The sequence below is a fragment of the Numida meleagris genome, chromosome 1 (assembly GCF_002078875.1).
Source record: "Numida meleagris isolate 19003 breed g44 Domestic line chromosome 1, NumMel1.0, whole genome shotgun sequence".
Classification (NCBI taxonomy): Eukaryota; Metazoa; Chordata; class Aves; order Galliformes; family Numididae; genus Numida; species Numida meleagris.
The window spans coordinates 89,883,938-89,905,513 of record NC_034409.1 but is presented as its reverse complement, the minus strand read 5'-3'; the positions used below and the strand labels follow the sequence as shown (position 1 = coordinate 89,905,513).

The window sequence follows — 21,576 nt, the reverse complement described above, 5'->3', positions numbered from 1 at the left end:
CTGTGCTCCTCCAGCCTGGCAGCAGCAATGCGGGCCGGTATGTATGGATGTGGCTCATTGCATGCACAAGTGCACTGCTGACAGGAGCCCTGCTCCCTGCCTGCCCTGTGCTCCCCACATTCCCCTGCTGGGTTAGGGTTGCTGACAAGGACCTGCATTACAGGGCTGAATGGCTAGAGCAGCAAATTTCTGCAAGAGGTGCCCTTGGCAGTTTCCATTGTGTCACTGAAAAGCCTTTCCTTCTGGTCATGCCATTTGGATGTTCCCGTGGTATTCACTGTAACCACCAGATGCAGACATCTGCATCACTACTGCTTTGCAATATTTCTGGCACTGATGAAAAGGTAAATTCCTGCTCTCCTGAGCTGTGGTGTGGCGTTTTCAACAAGTGTCTGTTCCCTTTTTTAATTCACATTTAGTAGAAACCTTTTTCCTTCTCATGCAGATCTGAAAACAGAAGGGGCCACTGTAACCCCTTAATCTGACCTGTACACACAAGCCACAGAGCTTTTCTCAGCAGCTGGATCAAAGCAGGTTTGTTTGAGAGACAGCACATCTTGTCTTAAAGGCTCCAAGGAACGGCAAGTGCCTTACACTACCTACTAATTTGTTCCAGTGTTTAATTATTCTTGCTGCTAGAAAATTGCTTCTTTCAAGGTTGAATTTGTCTAACTTTGACTTCGAGACATCAGAACCAGTTATGCCTTTGTCTACAAACATGTGCTCCTATCACCTCTCCTTGCTACGCTGAATAGGTTTTCTTTCTTGCATTGTATGTTTCAGTTTCCAGCCCCTGCTGCATTTTGTGGATTCTCCCACATTTCCAAGCGCTTGTTGACACACAGGCACTGACCCTGGATGCCATATCATTGTGGTCTGTACTCATGCTGCACACAGAAGAAAAATCATTTCTCTGTCATTATTTGGTTTCCCTCTTCTCACATATCCAAAAATGAAATTAGGTCATTAACTGCTCCACTACACAAAAAGCATGTGGAGCTCATCCCCGGGCCTCTTCCCACACCTCTGTTTTCCAAGACAACATCTTTATCTGGCCATGTATCACTGATGTTCTTCCTTTCTCACTAAACAGGACCTTGCAACATGGAGTGTTAAAGAGTATTTTGAAAAGTTGTGACAATTTTGGCAGATGTTTGAGATCCTCCATTCGATTTGAGAACCATTTCTCTGAGGCTGATAAATCGCTGGTGCAGAGGCCAGAAAGAAGAGAGCTGGAGCTGACCACAGCGTCAGTCCACCTTCTCCTTCAAAGCCGGCTTTCTTCCTTTTTTGTGTGCCCTACTTTCAAATGGATTGTTGCATGTATGTGATTATGTCATTTTTTCCCCTTGCCAATTCCATTTTGTATAGTTCAGCAATGGGAGCCAGACTGAGTCGAAAGCTTTCTCTGAGCATAAAGTCGAGACAAATATCTTCCTCTGTTTTTGTGCTCTCCCCATGTTTATTTATGACATGCAGAGTAAATATGTGGTCAGTTGTTTGTTTCTCAGGAAGGCATCCAGTTTGACTTTCAGCATTTAGCATTGCTGTTGTTGCGTAGATACCACATATATTTCACTTCTTGATGATACTGCAGGAATGTTTCCCTACATTTCTTCATACCTAGATTGCTGCATAATGCATGGGCTGAAGGCGTCTCTCATTTTGGGGTAACTAGATTAGCCAGCAGACTCTCGGGGAAGGATCACAATTGGATGGTTACATGAAACAATATACACACGTATGTGCATAAACATGAGCACATGCTGATTCTCAAGAAAGCCACCTGCAAACCCTCCCTGCTTGCATCACTCCTCCAGCACATACTTACCAGGCTTTGCAAAGCCTCCCTGTTGACGAACATGGATGAACAAGTTGTGTTCCTCACCTTGTTCCTGAGCAGCAGAGGTGAGATGAGTGCCCACAGGGAGTGTGGGATGCAAGGGGTGCAGAATTCAAGAGCTCCATGCATCTCTGACAAAAGAAGGGCCTACCCAGACAAGGCCCCGCACCCTGCTCAGGGCAGGGAATGCAGAAGCGCTGCTCCCGTGCAGATCGCTGGCTGCAAGCTCTAAGCAATGGAGAAATCTTGTGGTCCCATTGCCTGAGGGCTGTTGTGTGGCAGCCATAAGCTCTCCACAACAAAGAGAGGGCTAGGCAGGAGGATAGGGCCATGCTCAGCTGCTCTGTCAGCAGTACACATACACTGAGGGCAGGAAGGAGATCGTCAGCTGCTTCCAAGCTCTTACTCTCATGAGAGCCCCAGGGAAAGGGAGCCACAGTGTAAAGGTTGTCCTGGAGACACCTACATGTAGGTGTGCCGCCTTGTGTCATGGCTACTCATTAAAGATCCTTTCCTCGTGAGCTAGGGACATTATCCCCATGTGCTCACCAAACTTCATGTCTCTTGATTTCGTTCTGCTCGAGGTTTGCCTGAGATGTTGGAGTGGGCACAATACTCATCTTCAACCCTCATTAACTCTCGCCTTGCTCTACAAACCAGCTGGCATGTTCCAGCCAAGAGTCTGCGGCTGGTGTGAGCCTGGCAGCCTCTGAGCTGTACGGTCAGGCTGGTGGAATGCTTCTGAGCGTACCTGGACAGAAAATATATGCCCCTTGTCATGCCTCTCTCGGTAGCTGAACAGAAATATGGGCAAAAGCAGAGAGCTCTCAAAAAACTGTGAAAAACTCAGCTTACCCATTATGTATTATGCATTAAAACCTGTGTCTATTGAGCTGTCCAAGATAAAGTCCTACTGGCGTTTGATCAAAAGAGCAGGAAATTACCTTGGTTTGTCCTGGCTAGAGCTGACTGCCTTGTGTAAAAAGTACTTGTGAATTAAAAAATGCAGATTGATGGGAAAAAAAATAATTTATTTATTTTATGAATATTATTCAGCTGGCTATTGAAGTAACCAAGTCACGAGGAAAAAAAAAAAACATTTGTGAGTGATTTATTTGAAAATTAATATAAATTTGACAGGAGAAAACAATCAAACAAACTATTTGCCACTATTACTCAAATGCCAGTAGACCTGGATAGTATTCGTGCACTAGTGAAGTGCATAAAGCCATGGCCCTCGGAAAGGTATTGAAATATGAATTCAAATCTTCAAATCTACGCTGTTCTTAAATAGAGATTCTCCTTAACCACTGCCCGAAAGATACCTATTAGTGAGCGCAGGATAGATTTTACATTTGCAGCTATTTATTCTTATTTGTTACAAAGACATTCTGGAAAGTCTCTTGCCTGATAAAAAGCAATGAAAATTGAGTACCTTTTACTTCTGTCCTGCCTCCCTTCAGTGGATCTCTAAGCACTTTACAGATTTCAATGGGTTTAATGTTACAGCTGTTCTGTGAGGCAGGAAGGCATAATGAAACCTAGGAAAAGTAGGAAGCACACACACTGCTTGCTACAGGTTCCTTTACATCATAAACCCTCACACTTCATGAGCATTTTTAGAGTAGACTCCTTTCAGCAGAGCACATCATTTAAGGACTGACTACACTTTTCAAATCTGGCTGCCTGAAGTTTGGTTCTTAACTCTGTACTTAAGCACCCATAAACAGCTGCTTTATATTACATGCTGAGCTCTTGTTGAACTGGATGGAATTTTAAAGCACTAAACACATGAGGAGAGGAGAAAAAAAAATAACACAAAACCATGTATCATGATATTTCAGTGCGTATATGGAGGTTTAGCAGCCTGACCTTAGAAGCTTGCCTGCAGAAACATTTATGGTGGTCTGCATGTTGCAGCCATGATAACTGGCAAGCAGGCAGGTGGCGGAGACCTGTGAGTGGCTGCAGGTTGCACATCGTGTCACTGATGCCACACAAGCAAACCACACACAGAAAGTTATCCAGCCTGCTAGGCAGTAAGGGAGATGACTCCCTGCTTCATGCCTTACTTGTACGCCTCCAGCAACAGGGCTGCAGCCCCTCCCTTGCTTCTTGCTTGAAACTGTGTCTGTATCCCTTACATGAGCTGTATTTCAAAGCACTGTATAGGTATTAGAGATCTGACGTTAGATGTTGTGGCAGCTCTGCCATGGCATGTGCAGTAGGGATAAAACCAACACCCTGCTCAAACTATTGGACATTTTCTTGTCGAGTTCAGTGCAAGGAGGACTTGATCTCTAGTATCAAGTGGAGATCACCAACCAGTGAATTTTGGAAGAGAAGCTGCATGCTAAAGCAGTGTATGACTAAATTATCCCCCAAATCTTGCCTTCTGGATTCCTGCAGAAGTGAATAATTAAAGAAACGACCTAAAAGGTACATGTTTTTATGTAATGGTGACTGAATATCAAATTAAAGATCTGCTGAGCAGCTTAAACAGAAATAAACTGCAGAAGAAGAAATAAATATTTGGATGGTTGCTGTTGATCATTGGTGGCAGTTTAAATTCCAGATTTACTCAGCATGATTTCTGTTCTCTTTCCCGCTGGCATGTCTTCTCTCTTGAAATAGGAAGAATCAAAAGGAGTCGATTGTGCTTTCAGGTTTTCTCCATTTCTGTGTTGTGACTGCAAAAATCATAGGGGAGGATATTGCTCTTTTTTAAAGGAATAGTTTTCATTACCAACAGAGAAAGAAAACAATAGAAGCATTTCTGTTGGTATTTGTTTGTTTTTAGATGGATTCTCCTGGGCAAAATTGATGTCGGGAGGGTGGCAGAGCCTCTGCTTATAACAAAGGCAGGTACAATTCTCATCCTGCTCCACATTCACTCTCTTGTTGCAGTCCAGCTACACTCCATTTTGGGAACTTGCTTTGTTTTTATCCTAAGGTCAGTCTGAGCTCAGCTGTTCTTTGTGTTTCTACCTGTGGGACTACTTTTTCCGCATCAGAAAGAGGCTCAAATCCCTTTCTAACCTTGACTGCAATGAGTGGGGCATCCATGCGATGAGGCTGCGTCAGGTTAAAAGAGAAGCAGCAGCAGCAGCAGCATGTTTCTCTGGTAGGTCCCAGAGCCTCACGTATCGTTGCAAGGTGCACACTCCAATCTTTACTTCAGGCTTTTCCAAGGCATGGAAATTGCAGAACCAAGAAGCCAGAAGGCCTCTGCCTATGCAAGGCTAAAATTCTGCAGATAATATACACTGAACCATCCCCTATTATCCTGAGTTGACTTAAAATAAACTGTAATCCAGGAATGAGAAATGAGCACCACAGGAAGAGGCAAATCCTTCTCATGCAGCAAGACGGTGTTGTTGTTGTGCTGAACTACAAAAGAAGAAACACTCTATCTGTTTGAGAGAGGGCTTCTAATTTCTTGAGCAGCGTGGCTAAAAGAATCTTCTCGAGTGCACTTACATTAACAGGAGTTAATTAGAAGATTAGGCTGGGGCTGGTGTTCATGACCCCTTCATACAATCTGGGCACGCTCTTTAGTAACAAGAGCCTGGAAGCAGGGAAATACAGTGTTAGCTGGCACAGTTGCTGTGCTCCAAGGATCTCTTTTCAAAAGACCCAGCAGCTTGCTCTGGGGCTCCTCCTGGCCTCTGATGGGATGGGAGGAGACTATAAGGACCAGAGACAACCAATGAAGTCCCAGTGTGTGTTGTTCAGGTTCATTTTTAACTTGCAATGGCAAACAAAGAGATTGGAGATGCAAAATACATGCAAAATAAAACCAACATAAGAGTTCAGTGACAACTAGCAAGCTTTCAACAGAGTTCCAGAAACAAACTCAGAGAGCTTGATGCACAAAAAATAAAGGAGAGCAAAGAAACCTATGTTCTTATTTTATTTCCAGTCCTTTTGGCATCCCAATATTTCAGCTTCTCCTGCTTACTGGCATGCGTTCTCTTCTTCCCTCTGTTCTGTTTCCACTTTGGATGACTGGCTAACTAGCTATTGAGCCAGCAGAGGAAAAAAACGGGTCAAAAACTGCAGATGTCTCAGTGTTTGTGCCCAGGGGACATCAGATAACAAGCTGTTACAGTCTGTCTGCAAATCCACTGGTTGGCTTGTTATTCTTGAGTGCCCGCATAAGGCCTCATTGATTCTAGTCTGGCATCATTCTCTTGACTCTGCAGTGCTTTGGGGGTGTCTGCAGCACAAAAGCCTCATCAGCTCATCCAGCACTCCTGTGAGTCCTGGGGAATGTTTCGGGAGGGACCTCAGGTGCTATCTTCTCAGAGAAGATGTGAGATGAACCATTAGCTGGGGAATTCTGCATGCTGCTGGGACGCTGCCCCACACATCTGTGCCGTTGCAAACCCTGCATCCTGCAGAATGTGCTCCCACATTGGCAACACATGGAATGTGCCTGCTGATCATGTGATTCACCAGGATGACCAAAAAAGCCCACTTATGGCAAGGTAAACTACAGCACAAAGTCTCCTTGCCTACTCTGTGACCACAGGGATCACAAGCAAGGAAGCACATCCAGATTCAAATCACGATATATATAAAGTCTCACTAATTTAGACCCAAGAGACTTCAGGAGAGGGCAGAATTTGACTTGCTGTGAGAAGGCAGTATCTGCATGTAAAATCACTGAAAAATCTCCAATGAGGTTACATATACCGTGTCCCCCAAAATGCACTTCCCTGACTGGGGAATAGCTGCTATTCATGAACTGCCTGGCTTAGAGCAGAATGAGGAGGTTCAGTAAAAGCAGCATGAAAAATGCTATTAACATGGTTTTGAAGAGCCCTTTAGACCCAGTCTTTGTGCAGATGGGTGAGCACAACTGGGTAGGGCAGAACCATGTAGGGGCTCCAGTTCTTCCTGTGCCCCTGTGGATCTCAGTTCCACTCAGCTGCAGGACAGCAGAGAGCCTTGTATCCCCTGCCACACAGATGTCTCATTGCTCATCACGCAGCATGAGGCAGCAATGCTGTGGGGACTTGTCCCCTGCGAGCAAGGCGAGCAAAGAGCTAGTGGGACTTCTGCTCATGGAGAGGTCTGGGAGTAGAGAGGGCTTGAAAAGTGGGGAAGGAGTAGCGCAAATGGAAGCATCACAGCATTTCCAGCCTGTCACGGAGGATCAGGGCAGCTGGGTAGCCTTGGAGACAGAAATTGAAGGTGTGTTATGGGGATTTACATGCTGTTTTTGGAAGCCCTGTTTCAGTTTAAGATGATTAGCACTATCTGTGAAAGCCCGCAGGAAACTGTCTCCTATAACTTTATAAAGGCATCAGACAAGGCATAGCCCTCTTCTTTGAGCAGGAATTCCCTAGCCAGTGGCTGAAGAAATGTGTTGCTTTTCTCCTTGCTGAGAATAGGCAGCTGCTGTGCTTGCTAGATTTGCATCCAGGCTGCATGGGAAGATTTGATTTAAGGCAAGGCTGGCTGATGACTCTTAGCGTGTAAAACTTCCAAACAGGGGGGAGGGAGCAGCTGCAACTACAGTTTTCCACTGGAAAGTAAGAAAATGGGGATAATTTCCATTTCTACAGCAATGTGAATAATTATCGAAAAGAAAATGGTTGATTGGCAGCTAGAAGAATTGTTCCTACTATGCACCAAAATGGGCAAGTAGCAGCAGCACAGATGAAATCCATGGATGGAGGAGTTCACTTCTAAGTGCTAAAACTACTTTCTCCATTCTCATTTTCACGTTTGTTTGCTTTTGTTTCCAAGAATTTACACATACTCACACCCCCAAAACAGTGTTTTACAAGGTTTGCACGTGGCCGTCTCCTCTGCGATTCCCTGTTACTCCTACTTACTTCTCAACAGCTGACTGAACAAGACTGCAAGCCATTCAGGCATTAAGCCTCTATTAAACCCTACATCCAGTTGTAGATTAAAGGCAACAATGTTCATTCTCAAGAAAATTTGAAAAAAAGCCATACTGAGCAGCTGACAGACTTCCCCCATGAAGATGGTTTCACACAGAGCTAGTTTTCTGGTGGTGCCTCAGAGAGGCTTCTAGCAATTTTTGTATATCCAGAGAACCAGCAAATCCACGGCAATAGCCTTCTGTTGTGTTAATGAAATGCCAGGCCATTTCTGGAGCCATCCTCTGGCATACAAGTTTGCACTTACTTCTGTGGATGTTGGCAAAGCTTCACACCTGAAAGAAGGTTGGGCAACACGTAACACCAGCTCAGCTAAGCTGCCTGACCACTGCAGAAGAGAAGTTCAGTGATGCTCAGCTAGCCTAGCTGAAAATCTGCTGAAATCCTCCTTAGCAGCTAAAACTGAAAATCAGAACATTCAAGCAGTCAAACCTAAAACATCACTGCAATTTGCTGCTGAGCCCACAGGCTCTCAGAAATAATGAATGATGAAGAAAAAAACACTCTTCAGAAAGGAAGGTCACACAGATACCTTACATGGCAGGTAATGCCTTCTGTATCTCTGAGCTTCTGTAGCCAGTTTTCTCGGACTATTCCTGTCAGCGCGTGCTGGAGCACAGCTCATGCCTATTCAAAGAAACAAAAGAAGATGTCTCATCTTTCACTTTCTCCTTCCACACTGCTGGGAATTACTGCTCTTCTCCATTCTGCCTCTCACGTGGTGAGATTCATTTTTAATTTTTTAGTGCAGTAAAAATAATACAAAGCTTCATGAATGAAGCTGGCAAAATACAGAGCAGGGTTTTACTCTTCACGCACAAAGACAAAATGGTAACATAATATTTAATCAGGGAGTGAAAGAAAGAGAAGTGAGTTCATTAACTTTTCCCTTGAGTGAAAACTCCTATTTTCATTTTTCTTTTATTTTTATTCAAATAGTTTGCAAGAGAACACCAGCCGTATGTAAATGCGTGTGTGTTCTCAGAACACAGCTTTCTTTTATATAGATGATCATGAACTGACTTCAATAAAAGGAAAGAGATAGGATTTTTCCATAGAAATAAGCCTCTCTATTACCCTCCAGTTATCTTTTCCACATTCCTCAGAGCCTGTGCGCTCCAGTAGACTGCCTTGGGGAGTACCAGACATCACGGACCCAATGGCTTCTACCCAGGTTTTTACCCAGGACACAACCATGAAGCACAGACAGCACCAAAATGGCTCCACCATGGATGTGTCCTGAGGGCTCTACAGGAGCTTGTGCTGCAGTTTCTCCTTCAGATGATGCCTTATGGATGTTGCCTCCAGATACACCCTCTTGGACAGCAGTGTGGTTGAGCACAAGCTTTCAGAGAGCTGCAACAACAGTTGTTGAAGTTACTTACGTGGTTCCCACGTCCCCTCCGTGACAATAAAAACATACTCATCTCCTACCACCTGGACGTGTTATTTCTTGATTCCTCCTACTGTTGTTTCCTTTCAGAGAGCTGAGTTATCAGAAGCCACTAATTTATGAGAGGCAGTGCCTTCCTTAAAGACGTTACTTCTGTCCGATCACTATCTGAAAAACCTCCAGGAACCTCTCAATGAATCTTTCTGGATTACATCCTAAGCAGCTGCTGATTCTTTCTGAGTAATAACAGAAGAGAAATCTGAGAGGAGAAACTGCAGCTGCTGCCACAGCAGAGAGAGCTTATTATGAGGCGTTGAACTCTCTTGTTTTTACTCTTCTTTTTTTGTTGTTGTTTTGGTTTTGTGGGTTTGTTTTGGTTGGTTTTGTTGTTGTTGTTGTTGTTGTTTTTCTTGCCTAAGTGGTGAATTATGATGGAAAATCCACACTGGGAAGTTGATATCTAATGCTGTAACGGGCAGGTTCCCATGCAACTGCAGATGACTTCACCTGTTTTGGTTAGCAACAAATTATAAAATGTCCTTCTCAGTTTTGTCCCTTGTGGTGTTTCCACTGCCTTTCTATGTGAGCCAGATTTTGCACTGGAGGCGTTGAACCATGATTTGAGTGATTTCCCACCATCGCCTGCCTCTTTCCAATGCATGCTGGCTCAGGTCACCTAAATTTCCAGAGCCACATTGCACCATAATCAAAGTATCCTCTTACCTGTCTCTACGCTTAATGCATTTTGATACTAAACCTCTCGGAGCAGGGATCATATTGGATTTTTAGGTCCTTTATAATACAATAACTGATAACGGGAACACTGTCTGCAGTAAAATACGATTCCCGAGGCGGCACTTAATGCAACCTTTCAGTCCTTAATTACTTGAGACAGAATCAGAGAGGAAAGAGGGAAAGCCTAGGATAAATGGAGCATCTGCTCCTGCAGCCCCCAGGAGGATACTGGAGCTGCCAGGACTGAAGCCCCCTTGGGTCTCCTCCTGGTCAGGATGCACAGCAGTGCTGCAGGCATCCATCTATCCACCCTGCTGGGCAGGGCCTTTTGTGTCATACTCAGGGCCAAAAAGTTCTGAGGTGAATATTCTCAAAGTTGATCTAGTCCAGTGCTATCAAGAAAAGAACTTCAGAAAAGCTCAAGTTTTTGACAAGAATTACCAGAGCTCTTTGAGGATCACAAAATACTACTTTCTGTTTTCCACGCAACACTGAGACTAAGAATTAAAAATAAAAAAAAGCAGAATACCTCATATTGTAATATATATGAACATCAGGTGGCTATGAGCAGTGATGAAAGATGCTATGTGGAAGTGAAGAGGCTTCCAGTCACCAGAAAGCTTCAAGAGGCTGAAACAATTCTGACTTCCTCCAACCTCCTTCTTCACTGCCAGACACCTAAATGAAACAAGATAAAAAACAAACAAGTAAAAATAAAAGCTACTCTTGTTCATGCAGGTTACTTATCCAGCAGGCAGGACATGGAAGTTATTTTCCCCTTGGTCTATTCCATGCCCTCCTCCAGAGGTGACACGCTTTTTTTCTCTCACTGTGAGAGTTCGGTTAAGCACTTATCAAGCCCTCTCCAAATCTGGAAACACTGATGTGTCATGGAAATACTTCTTTGTTCAGGGGTTACTGGGTGATTAATTGCAGTAGCTCCTCGAAGGACAACTTAATCTGCATTAGTAATTCACTTGCTTCTCAGTGCCACTACCGTGTGTGTGTTGGGAAGGGTGGATGGAGAATTAGGAAGTTAAAATCATTTTTAATCTTATCTCTTGACATGTCTTAAGCAACTTGCCTGGCTGGCAAACATTTACCATTGCACAGCTGTTAGATGTGTTATGAAAACAAGTCAATAGAGAACCTCAGGCTGATTTGGGCTTTTTAAAAACTTTCCCAAGCAATCAACTAGGCCATATCCTCCTAAGGAGCTGAGTCCCTAAACTATTTGCCAATTTTAAAACTGTAGCTTTAACCAGCAACATGATTTTGCAAACAGTCCATTGTATGTCTTGGAACCAAAATTGCTCTGTGACACAGGCATGTTTCATTATTGGTTCAACAAGTCTTAATCCCATATGGCTTCAGTTACAGAGGACTTACTGGAGCCTTTCCTTTCTTGCACAAAAGCATTGTCAGCTAAACTCCAACAACTGAAGCTTTTTTTTCCAGGCATGTGCAAGCAGTGAAAAGAGCCTAATTGAGTCTAATTTGATAGCTTAGTCAGTTTTAGAAATTAGCATGGACTGACATTTATTCTAAAACAAGTATTGGGGGAAATATAAAACAAGAGGCCAGACTCTTAGCTAGTGCTCAGATTGTGGGATGGTGTATGGGTAAACGGTGGGAGCTGTAGATGGGCATGCAACACCTCTGCAGATCAGGAGTGAAGGTGAACACCACAGCATGAAGGGTTTGATAAATCTATGCTGATTTTGGAAACCATGGGTGCTCAGTTCTGATGGCTCCAGCACCAGAGGCTTCCCAGTGAGCAAAGTCACCCCTTCACAGAGGCCAGTGTGTGGAATCGCAGCAGTTCAGACATCCCCCTGCAGTTTATGGTTCTCAGCCAAAGCCCACTCAAGTCAACAGGAATCTTTTTGTTGACTTCAAAAGACACTGACTAGTCCCTAATTTGTCATTAGATCCTTTGAGGATAATTAAAGCCATATTGTGTAGCAACAGAGGGTGGACACGGTTCCTTGGATGATGCATTTTTCTATCATTTGCTTGGTTAGTAAGGCTGCTGATGATAAAAACACCAGTCGCAAGAACATCCATTTAGTCTGTGCTGTGAGCCTGCCAGTGTCTGTGGGGTGTTAGGTGATGCAAGGAATCATAGCCTTGCCTCGGCCCCAGCATCCCAAAGATTCACAAAGGAAGGAGTCAAAATCTTCCCTGCCTTTGGTATCCCTTAATTGCTCTGTTCCTTTCTTTTCACTTACCACTGTGACTCAGTGTCATTTCTCAAGTAGGTAGTGGAGTTTTGAGGAAGGGTAGTGGGAACCATACCAAGTTGAGATCAGACAAAACCTTTCCTGGTGGGAAAATGTGGTCTGAGAAGTGTCCCGTCTGCAAGCTCTGTGCCAGCAAGGTTTCACTCCATCTCTTTCTGTGGCAGTTCTTACAGCTTTGGACAACTCACCAGATAATCACAGATCAAATCACAAGTGTAAATAGCCTTAGATCCAGCTTATTAACAGGTGGCAGCTGATTTTGAAACCATAGAAAAGGTGTGACAAGCTCAGCAATGTGCTGCTGGGAGCAAGGGGGCTGTGCTGGTGGCCCTGGCCAGCCATGAAGCATCTCAGTTGCCCCCTGTGCAGATCTGAGTGCAGACAAACTCACAACCAAGTCCTTCTTCCAGGTCCTCCTCCAGGATGGCACCTCCTGTCTCCCAGACAAGAGGACATGCCATCATCCTGCTCTTCCCTATCACAACTCTCTGCAGCCTGCATCTTGGTGTCCCTCAGCAGAAGCTGCATGATGCTGTCCATGCCCTGAGGGCTGAGCGGAGCACCTGTTCTCATGACAGGACACATGCACTGCAAAACATTCAGTGCAGGGACTCAGTCGTTAGTCTTCTCACAGCATGTATATATTCAGGGACAAGTTAAAGAAAAGGATCTGATGCATCTGCTCCACCTTTTCTAGCTAGAACTGCCTGGGTGCAGTAAACTGTGATAGGCTGTTCCAGTTGTTTGAAATTGCATCTGTGTTTAATCAGCCCGTGTGCCCAGCTGTCTGCTAAAGTAATCCTCCTGGAAACCACTGAGATGGGCTTTTCTTTATGAAATCTCGTTACATGATAGGTAGTAGCAGCGTCTATAATGCAGGTTGCCATTATACTCAGTTCCTTCCGAGGCTGCCTGACTTTAACTGCCTGGGCTGACATCTTCTGTGAGAGGTCTTGCCTCCGGCTAGTAGATTCTTCAGCCTTTTGTACTACACGCTATTCAAATCTGGTTACTTTGGCCGTATTAATTCCCTCTCAGGTCCTTCTGTTGCACAATTATAATGCTGGAGTTCTTACAGCAGCTCCTGCATTTTTACCACCAGCTCACCGCAGATTGGAAGAGGCGGCCTGATACTCTGGGCTGACAAGGGACCTAGAGGGTCAGAGCAGGGCTCTCACCAACCTCCATCATTGCAGAGATCTTCACCCTGGGATTTTAAGACAGGTGCTGGGGAACAGGAGCAGCGGGTACCTGCAAATGCCTGGTTGAAGGATGTGTTCAATATCCTTCATCTCATGGACTCCTTGCTTTCTCATTGTTTCTTTTAATATCTTGGTGCCGGGGCATGCATATAAAAGATATCCAAAAGCTGCCTTCTGTAAAGGCTTCTCAGAGGTGACTCCAGAGCAGGAGGCTGACCCAGGCATCAGGGCAGTGCCTGGCAACAGGTGTGGGCATCCTTGGGAGGCAGTCCCTTCTTGAGACAATAGGCTGATGGAAATCCTGTCTTGGCTGCCCCTAAGCTAAGATGGGGCCGCCAGATGTAGGCTCCCCGGGAGAGGTACTGGCACTGCAGAGCTGCTGGGAGAGTGCATTGTGTGCTACAGCTCCAGGCAGGGTGCTGCCCACCTGGAGCAACCACAGCTCTCACCGGGTGAGCCTGAGTGTCCTCCTGCATGGACACCAGGTGTGTAGCCAGGTGGGCAGTGTTGGTCACTTCTCACTGTGACAGTGGATGCAGCCAGGACATGTACCTAAATTCAGGTGCCAAAAAGACCTCAGGGTGAGATAATACAGGTGTAGCTTCTAGTAGCAGAGATCATGTGCCTCAGAACACTACCATTTATCAAACCCTGCAACAGGTAGCCTTGGTTTCAATATTTAAAACAATGTTTCAAACTTCAGTTCTTCCTGCAGGCATGAAATAGCACAGACAGAGGCTCCCAGTTGGCATGCCATCTCTTCCTCCTCTCTCTGCTTGCGACATGACCAATTCTACTTTACCACACCTAGCACTTTTGCCTCACACCTAGAAATGCCGGTTGGGATTTTACACTTATTAAAGGGCATCACAGCAGATCTCACAGTCTATCAGAGCATGTGCTGCTCTTTATCTTGCGAGCCCATCTTCACTGCTGCATTGAGCAAAAAGGGCAATTCTCCTTCTGCAAACCAGCTATTCCAATTTCAAACTGATGTGTTGTTGTTTTTTTTCTTTCCTGAGCTGCCGTTATTACAAGCTCTGTCTTTTCCAGGCGTGCAGTTGTGCTGGATCAGAAATAGCGATGCACGGCCACTGAAGGTTGAGCCCTGTGTTTTGCTAACACTTTGGAAGACGATACCATCTGTGACATGATTCAGATCAGTGGTTTAGTGAAATTCAGCTGGCAGGGAGTTATTTGCCAGATTAATGTTTCAGAAGTTCTCCTGCTCCCAAAACGATGCTTTGCTTTCCCTCTCCCTCTGTTTCCTTCCACATCTCAGTAGGCAGGCCCTGTCAGGTGTCAGAGGCGCCTTGTTAGCAGGCCTGGACAAGGCAGGAAGCGCAGCCTCTGCTGCCAGAAACCCGCAATGCACAGAGCGTGCACGGAGATCCTACTCTGAGTGAGGGCAGGAGGCCACAGAGTTACTGCAGGCACAGGGCGAGGGCCCTCCCACTGTATCCTGACACAGAGGACACCCTCAGCTCACATGCAGAGGGCAACATGGAAACCCCTTTCCTGGGGGACCACATTTTGTCCATCTGGAGACCACCAGGATGAGATGTTACGTGCCTCTGACATGTGTCCCAGTTGCACAAGTGAGAACAAATTGAAACCAGCTTGAATTTTAACACCATGGCAGTCATACAGCTCCCTACATGCAGTGGCTTTGTCTGGCTTATGAGCAGCCCAACTAACCTCAATACGCATTTGCAGAGATGGACTTTGCAGAAGTCCCCTCTAGGAGGGAAGTGCCATGTTTTTGGATGCTGCTCAGACAGCTGCAAAGGAGCAGTCCTGTAAAGAGCTCCCAGCCCTGGGAAAGACCTAACCAATGCAAGCCACATGACTCTAAGATGGGAAATAAAATCCTGCAGCACTGTTTTGTGCACCTATTCCCAGCCAGTTCCTGCAATATGTTTGTCTGTAGAACAGTCTGTCTCTCACAGTGGCGATCTTCTTCAGCATGGGTCTCTCCAAATGTGCCTCCTTACAAAGCACATGCCCAAAACCAAGCTCTCTGTCTCTTTGTCTGTTGGTCCAGGCCTCTCTCTGGTGGGCAGCGTGGAGCCTCAGAGGTTCCTATGGTATCTTAGGGTCAGGGGGCTGTTCTGTGCTGCATCAGGCTTTCTCTGGGTAAAGCAGTTCTGTGTAACTGAGAGATTGGAGGTCAAAATAAATGAATTCTCATCACCATCGCATAGCTTCATAAGCTGCCCACTGCCGCGTTAATCGAGCATAATAATTAAGCAATAAAGGCGGTTGTTTCTGAAGTACTTTGAACGTCATAAAATAGTTCTGATGGTTAAAAACCAAAAGTGCTGGAAGCCATCACTGTGACAATGCTGAAGATGAGGTGTGTGCTCTGGCAGCAAGATGCAGTAAATTCAGACACAGCAAGGATGGATTGCTTTGGAAAAAATAGTTGGATAAAACAGAACATTTTTGCACCTGCACTTTGCTGTTTTTCTGTTGATTGGACACCGTGCCTGGTCACTTCAAGCAACAGAGTGACAAAGAACTTAAAAAATTATTTCCTTGAGACAATTTGGAAATGTACCTGCTCTTGCCATATACCTCATCCAGGAGGCAATTTTCCCCTGCCTTTCTCCACATCAGCCCAGAGTTCCTGTTAGAAAGATGTGGTAATACAGAGAGACATCAGCATCATTCACTGAATGAAAATACTGAAACAGCAAATGGTTTCTAAAAATAAAAATATAGTGAATATGTCTTTAGGTCTCTGAGGCATTATACGGTGACTAATCAGAGCAGTTTTCCTACGAAAAAGGGACAGAAGCAATAGAGATGGAATCAAATTTAATAGTACAAAATGCGAGGTCATGCCCTGAGGGAGTAATAACGAGAATTTCTGCTACCAGCTGGGAGCTCATCAGTTGGAAGTGACAGAGGAGGAGAAAGACCTGTGTGCACTAGCCGATCAAATGACTGCAAGCTGGCAATATCATGCAGATGTGAGAAAGAGAAATGTGAGCCTAAGACACATCAGATGAGGGATTTCTAATAGAACTTGGAAGATTTTAATACCATTGCAGAAAGTACAGAACATTGTACATCCACATAGAAGATGAATTAATTTAAAATTGCCTTTTTTTTTTTCTGCCTTTCTCTCTTAGGATGACCAGGGGAGGAGAGAGTTTTCTTCTACAAGGAGACACTAAATGGTCTTGGTTTCTCAAGGCTAGCAAAATACAGCCTGGGATGAGATATATTTGTTGCTTATAAATACCCGGAGGGAAGTACCAGGAAGAGAGAAGAGCTGTTTGAGTGAAAGGGCAATGTTGGCACAAGTGAGTATAAACTTGCCAGGAAAACATTTCATCTGGAAATGAGAAGAGGGTTCTGGCTCTCCAAGAAGTGCGTTTCTGGGATTGCCTTCCAGGAGGTTTTATTGGAATGAAAATCCCAACTTGTTTTAATTCAGAACTAGTGCAGTTCCCTAGAGATACCACCCCTACCTCAAACAGCATGGGGCTGGACAACATGACACAGATGGTCCTTTCCATCCTATTTTCCATCATCCCTATGTGCTTATCTCATTCAGCAACCTAAGGTTTCATACAGGTGGTGTTCTTTGAGCTGACAAAGCTACCTGATTTGCTTTGTATCACTGATAACAAGAATTCAACAGTGAAAACCTCGTGCTGTCTCCTGGCTACTTTCCGGCCCATTTCATTGCAGAAATTGGTGAGCCTAGACCCAAGCCTGTTAATATTGAGTGTGCCATGTCACTCAGGCTGTTCACCAAATCCACAGGGAAGCAGGCCAAAGGCTCCAAGTCGCCCACTGCAATGTGACCAGCTCCAGTCCTGCCCGGGATAGAGGGAGATCACTCCTTATCCACTTGTTACTGCAATGGCTCATAGGAACGTCATCCCCACAGTGCCGGGAGCTACATCAACATATCATGAACAACTCTCCATGTTGAGGAGCTACCTAACTAGAGATGGAGCTTGGAACAAAGTCAGAGAGAAGGGTGGAAAACTGCAAATTGCAAGCCTCCATGTGCACAATGAACAGGAGCTCCAACCTGCCAGGTGCTCCACAGAATCGTAAAGTCATCTGAAAACTCAAAGACCAGACCAGAAGGAAAAATTAGGTGAACATTTATGGCAGAGGATCAGGTGGTACAGGCTGAGTGAAGTTAAGCATATGGCATTAAGAGTCTAGGTTTGAGATTATTTAAATCATATAATCAGTAAAATATGAAACTGTGAATCTCAGCCCTGTGGAAGTTTGCTGGATGGCTCTTAAAATTGGTCTGTTCTGGCCACTCAAGATACACAGAAATTTGTTCTTTCTCTGCATGCAACAGGAGACTGGGAATTGACAGGTGATCTCAGAATGTGGCTAGATACAGAAAATGAGATAAGGAAACATTCAAGTATGTTTCTTTGGTTTCAGGCCTTAATATATCAGCAATAACCTTTGTTTTCTTTAACCTTCTTCTTCCCAGTATATCACGGCCATCAGGCTGCTATGCTGTTAGGGTGGTTGTTCTTTTCATGTAGCACTGTAACTTCATGCAGCAATTTGTCACTACAGATAAAACATCTTTGCTGTCCCAGGCAGCTTACAAGCTGAAACAGGCATGGCATGTAAATTCAACTGGAAAGTACAAGCTCAAGTACAGAGGAGTCTGGAAAAGAAGGAAGGGGGAATGCTCCAGTAGGAAGGCTTTACAGAGGACTGCCGAGGAAGATGAGCAGTGCTCATGCAGCAGGAGCGGAGAGGGTGCTCCATGCACAAGGGCAAGAGTGTGAGCAAGGGGTGCATGGAGGGACATGGAGAAAGTCTAGAGAAGTGCAGGGGAAAGAGGCTGGGGAGGAAGACAGAAGGAGCTAACAGCCCTGTATGTATTCCAGGGGCTCTGAAAGGAGGAGTCACACAAGGGTGCTGTAGGTCATGTAGGATGTCTGCTACATCCCATCCCAGAGCCCCCCTACCCCCTTCGTATACACATGTACAAAGTGTTTAGAGGTGCTTCAAGGTGAAAAGCGCTTATAAAAGGACTTACTATTTTTGAATTCAAGAAGCTGTGGAGATCTTCATTCGTAAACGTGCCTGAATTTTGTTCCTTCACAGCACGGATATCTTTCAACTGTTGATCTGCATGAACGTATAAGTGCATCTCTTCGTATTTAATATGACCAGTTTTCTTAGGTTTGTGACAGCAAAGTCCTTCCTGCATGTTTGGACAGCACATGCACAAAGCCCTTACTCTGAGCACAGCTACTGAATGTATATGTTTATTTCAGTTTTATATTCCAGGCATTGAGCAAACCCTCAACAAATGCTGTCCTCAGAACTTGGCCATGCACCCAAGACAGTCAAACTTTCCATGGAGTCAGAACCTCTGAAATCTCTCACCAAGAAGGAAACACTGGTCTCTCCTGAATTCATTAAGTAGAGGAGGGGAAAAGAAAACACATTCATCAAGTTTTGTCTGGTCAGATGATACTACCAGAAACTCAACCCTCCACTTTTGTTAGGTTTAACAACCTCACTGACCAGCAACATCTTAGGCTGGGGACAAGGAGGATGGAGGATGGAGATGAAGAGAGGAGGATGAAGATGGAGAGGATCAGACTGATGCCTCATTGTTGACGCTGTTCACTGGGGAGCCTGCTGTGCCCTTGGACAGGCCTCAGTTCTCCAGGGAGGGATGGTTTTTGCTGTAAGGAGGGGCAGAGCAGGGCTTCATTTTCAGGCAGGCTACATTTGAATTAGGCAGCACAGAGCAGATGTCCAAGAGAAAGCTAGGAGGTGGGAACAAGGCAAGGCATGGGGAATGAGTCACCCACAGCTGAAGCCAAGCAAGGGCTGAACTCTGCAAGAAATCATATAAGGCAAGAGCAAGGCCAGAGCAGAGTGAGAAGGAGTCATCCTTGCAGGGAAACAACCAGAGAGACAGAAGGAGGAGGGTGAACAAAATCCAAAAACCACCATGAGCAGGACACAAGAATGAGTGCCCTTTACCAGGTGGGCATCCAGCCTCATATGCTGTTGCTAGCTCTTGCTAGCAGTGGCTCAGAAGGGATGTTTAAGGAAAAAGTGCAAAAAAGCCAGGGTGGATGTCTTGTAACCTTCCCCTGAGGACCCTTCCAGCTCCTGGCAACCCATGGCACTTGCAGCTTTCACAGCCTTCAAGGACCTCTTCTCCTCTGAACCTAACTGCTGCTCAACCCCCCCACACACTACTTGCCTCTGTCATACGTGGCAGCAGCAAGCTCCACAGCCCGAGTGCATGCTGGGAGAAGGGAGGCAGGGAAGGGGCTGAGAAGTCTGGGAGTACAAAGAGACTCCTTCTGGGAAGGGACCTGTGGCATCAGCCAGTCCAGCCACCCAGCATTCTCAAAACAGCAAATTGAGGCCACATCACTGTGGTGCACGCAACCCTCCAGTCCCTTGAAGAGTTGGAAATGTTAGCATTGCCTTCAGATGGACTGCCCCAAGCATAACACTGTCAGAAGTGGAACTCTTTCTGAGGGAGAAAATGCCAGAACCAATGACTTTCAGCACCAAAAAGTTTCTTTTTCCTCCAGAGACTCAAGGAGCATGCAGTCCCTGCAAGGGCAGTTCCTCCCCAGGAGAAATGCTTCATCAAGCACTTTACAGCCCAGGCTGGAGCTCCTTGCTGGTCACCGCTGTGCTGGAGAGATGTAAACCTGCCCTGTGCTCGCTGGGCAAGAGGAGAGGAGAAAGGCTTTTTTATCCTGAAACGCTGGAGCATTTCTCTTTCCCTCCAGGAGAGGGGCAGCAAATGAATGTATTGTGATCATTAAAGGAAATAGGGAGAGGCGAGGGGGCAAGATTTAGGTTAGAAATGAAGCTGGCGTTTTACAACAAAGGAGGCTGCAAGGTACATGGCCACAGTGGGAAGAAAAAGAAAAGAAAAAAAAATGGAAGAAAAGGAAGTGAATGAAAAAAAGAAGAAAAAGAAAAGCATTCAAAGCCTTTACAGCATCCATCAAAGCAGTAACGTTATTGCATGGTAGGTTTATAGCTCCCTTGCAGCCACGGCAGCAGCTTTTCAGTCAGGCTGGGCTTAAAATGAGGCCAGAGCCCGGCTCCTTGCTGCTCCTCTGTGCATGGGCATTTCCCATCCCCTTGCAGCAACTCCAAAATTCATTTCACCCTTTAATTGGATTTCATGCAGCAGCACAATGCACGGCGCAGGGTGGATGGGGCTGCTTGAGAGAGGGGTACTCATCACCCACCCAGGGGGCAGGGGCACTGAGGATGAGTGGGGTGCCTGCAGACACCCCTCTGGGTGGCTGCTGGGCTGGCAGCACAACTAATGCCCTATTCCTGGCGTCAGATTTCAGCAACACACAAGTCGCTTCCATTTCATCACACTGAAAAACGGCTGGGCTTAACTAGGTCACATTTCCTCACCATATCAGAGGCAAAGGTTTGTCTTGCTTGAATGATTTATGTGAGGCCCAGCCTCTGTATGGGGCAGAGATGCCAGCACCCTTCTGCAGGAGATGACTGAAACTCAGCCCCTGATGAGTAGGTGAAAGAAGAAAGGACAAGCAGGCACTTTGGTGTAAAGCCCAGTCTTCTCTGACTCCTTCCATCATCTACTTTTATGGCACAACCCTCTGCCTCCCATCTCAGTCATCATCAGTCAGACGTGGTGGTGGTGGCTCCTGCATGATGGGTTATGACTGCTAGCAGCTTCTTCAGGGAAAATACCCAGGGAGCCCTGAGAGCAACTTCAGGAGCTGCACACTGGTACCAGCTGGACTGACTCCCAGCTCCAACATGAGTCCTACCCCGAGTAAGGCTGTCCTTATGGCACCCAAGATCTCAGTGCCTTGTGCCATCTGACTCCCCATGCTGATGCTGGGCTGCTTAAAAGCATCTACCCTCTTGCTAGGATTTTTTTCCCATCAGGGTCAATGAATACCTTTTGATTTTGACTTATTTAGGAGGATAAGGCTTCAGGGAGACCTTACAGTAGTCTGTAAGTACTTAAAGGGGGCCTACAAGAAAGACAGGGAGAGACAAATTATCAGGGAGCATAGTGACAGAATGATGGATTTAAACTAAAAGAAGGGAGGTTTAGGTTAGATGCTAGGAAGAAATTCCTCTCTCAGAGGGTGGTGAGGCACTGGCACAGGCTGCCCAGAGAAGCTGTGGATGACCCATTCCTGGAGGCACTCAAGGCCAGTTTGGATGGGGCCCTGGGCAGCCTGAGCTGGTGGGGGGCAGC

The 21,576-nt window shown here is 45.7% G+C and overlaps 1 long non-coding RNA gene across 1 annotated transcript in view; it reads right to left on the bottom strand.

The window, feature by feature from the left end:
* Nucleotides 7,886-21,576, bottom strand: part of LOC110401314 — a 32,760-nt gene continuing 19,069 nt past the window's right edge. The window contains exons 2-3 of the long non-coding RNA XR_002440326.1: nt 10,419-10,567; nt 7,886-8,388 (exon numbers count right to left, since the gene is read on the bottom strand). This is a non-coding gene — a long non-coding RNA (uncharacterized LOC110401314). The remainder of the gene's footprint in view (nt 8,389-10,418; nt 10,568-21,576) is intronic.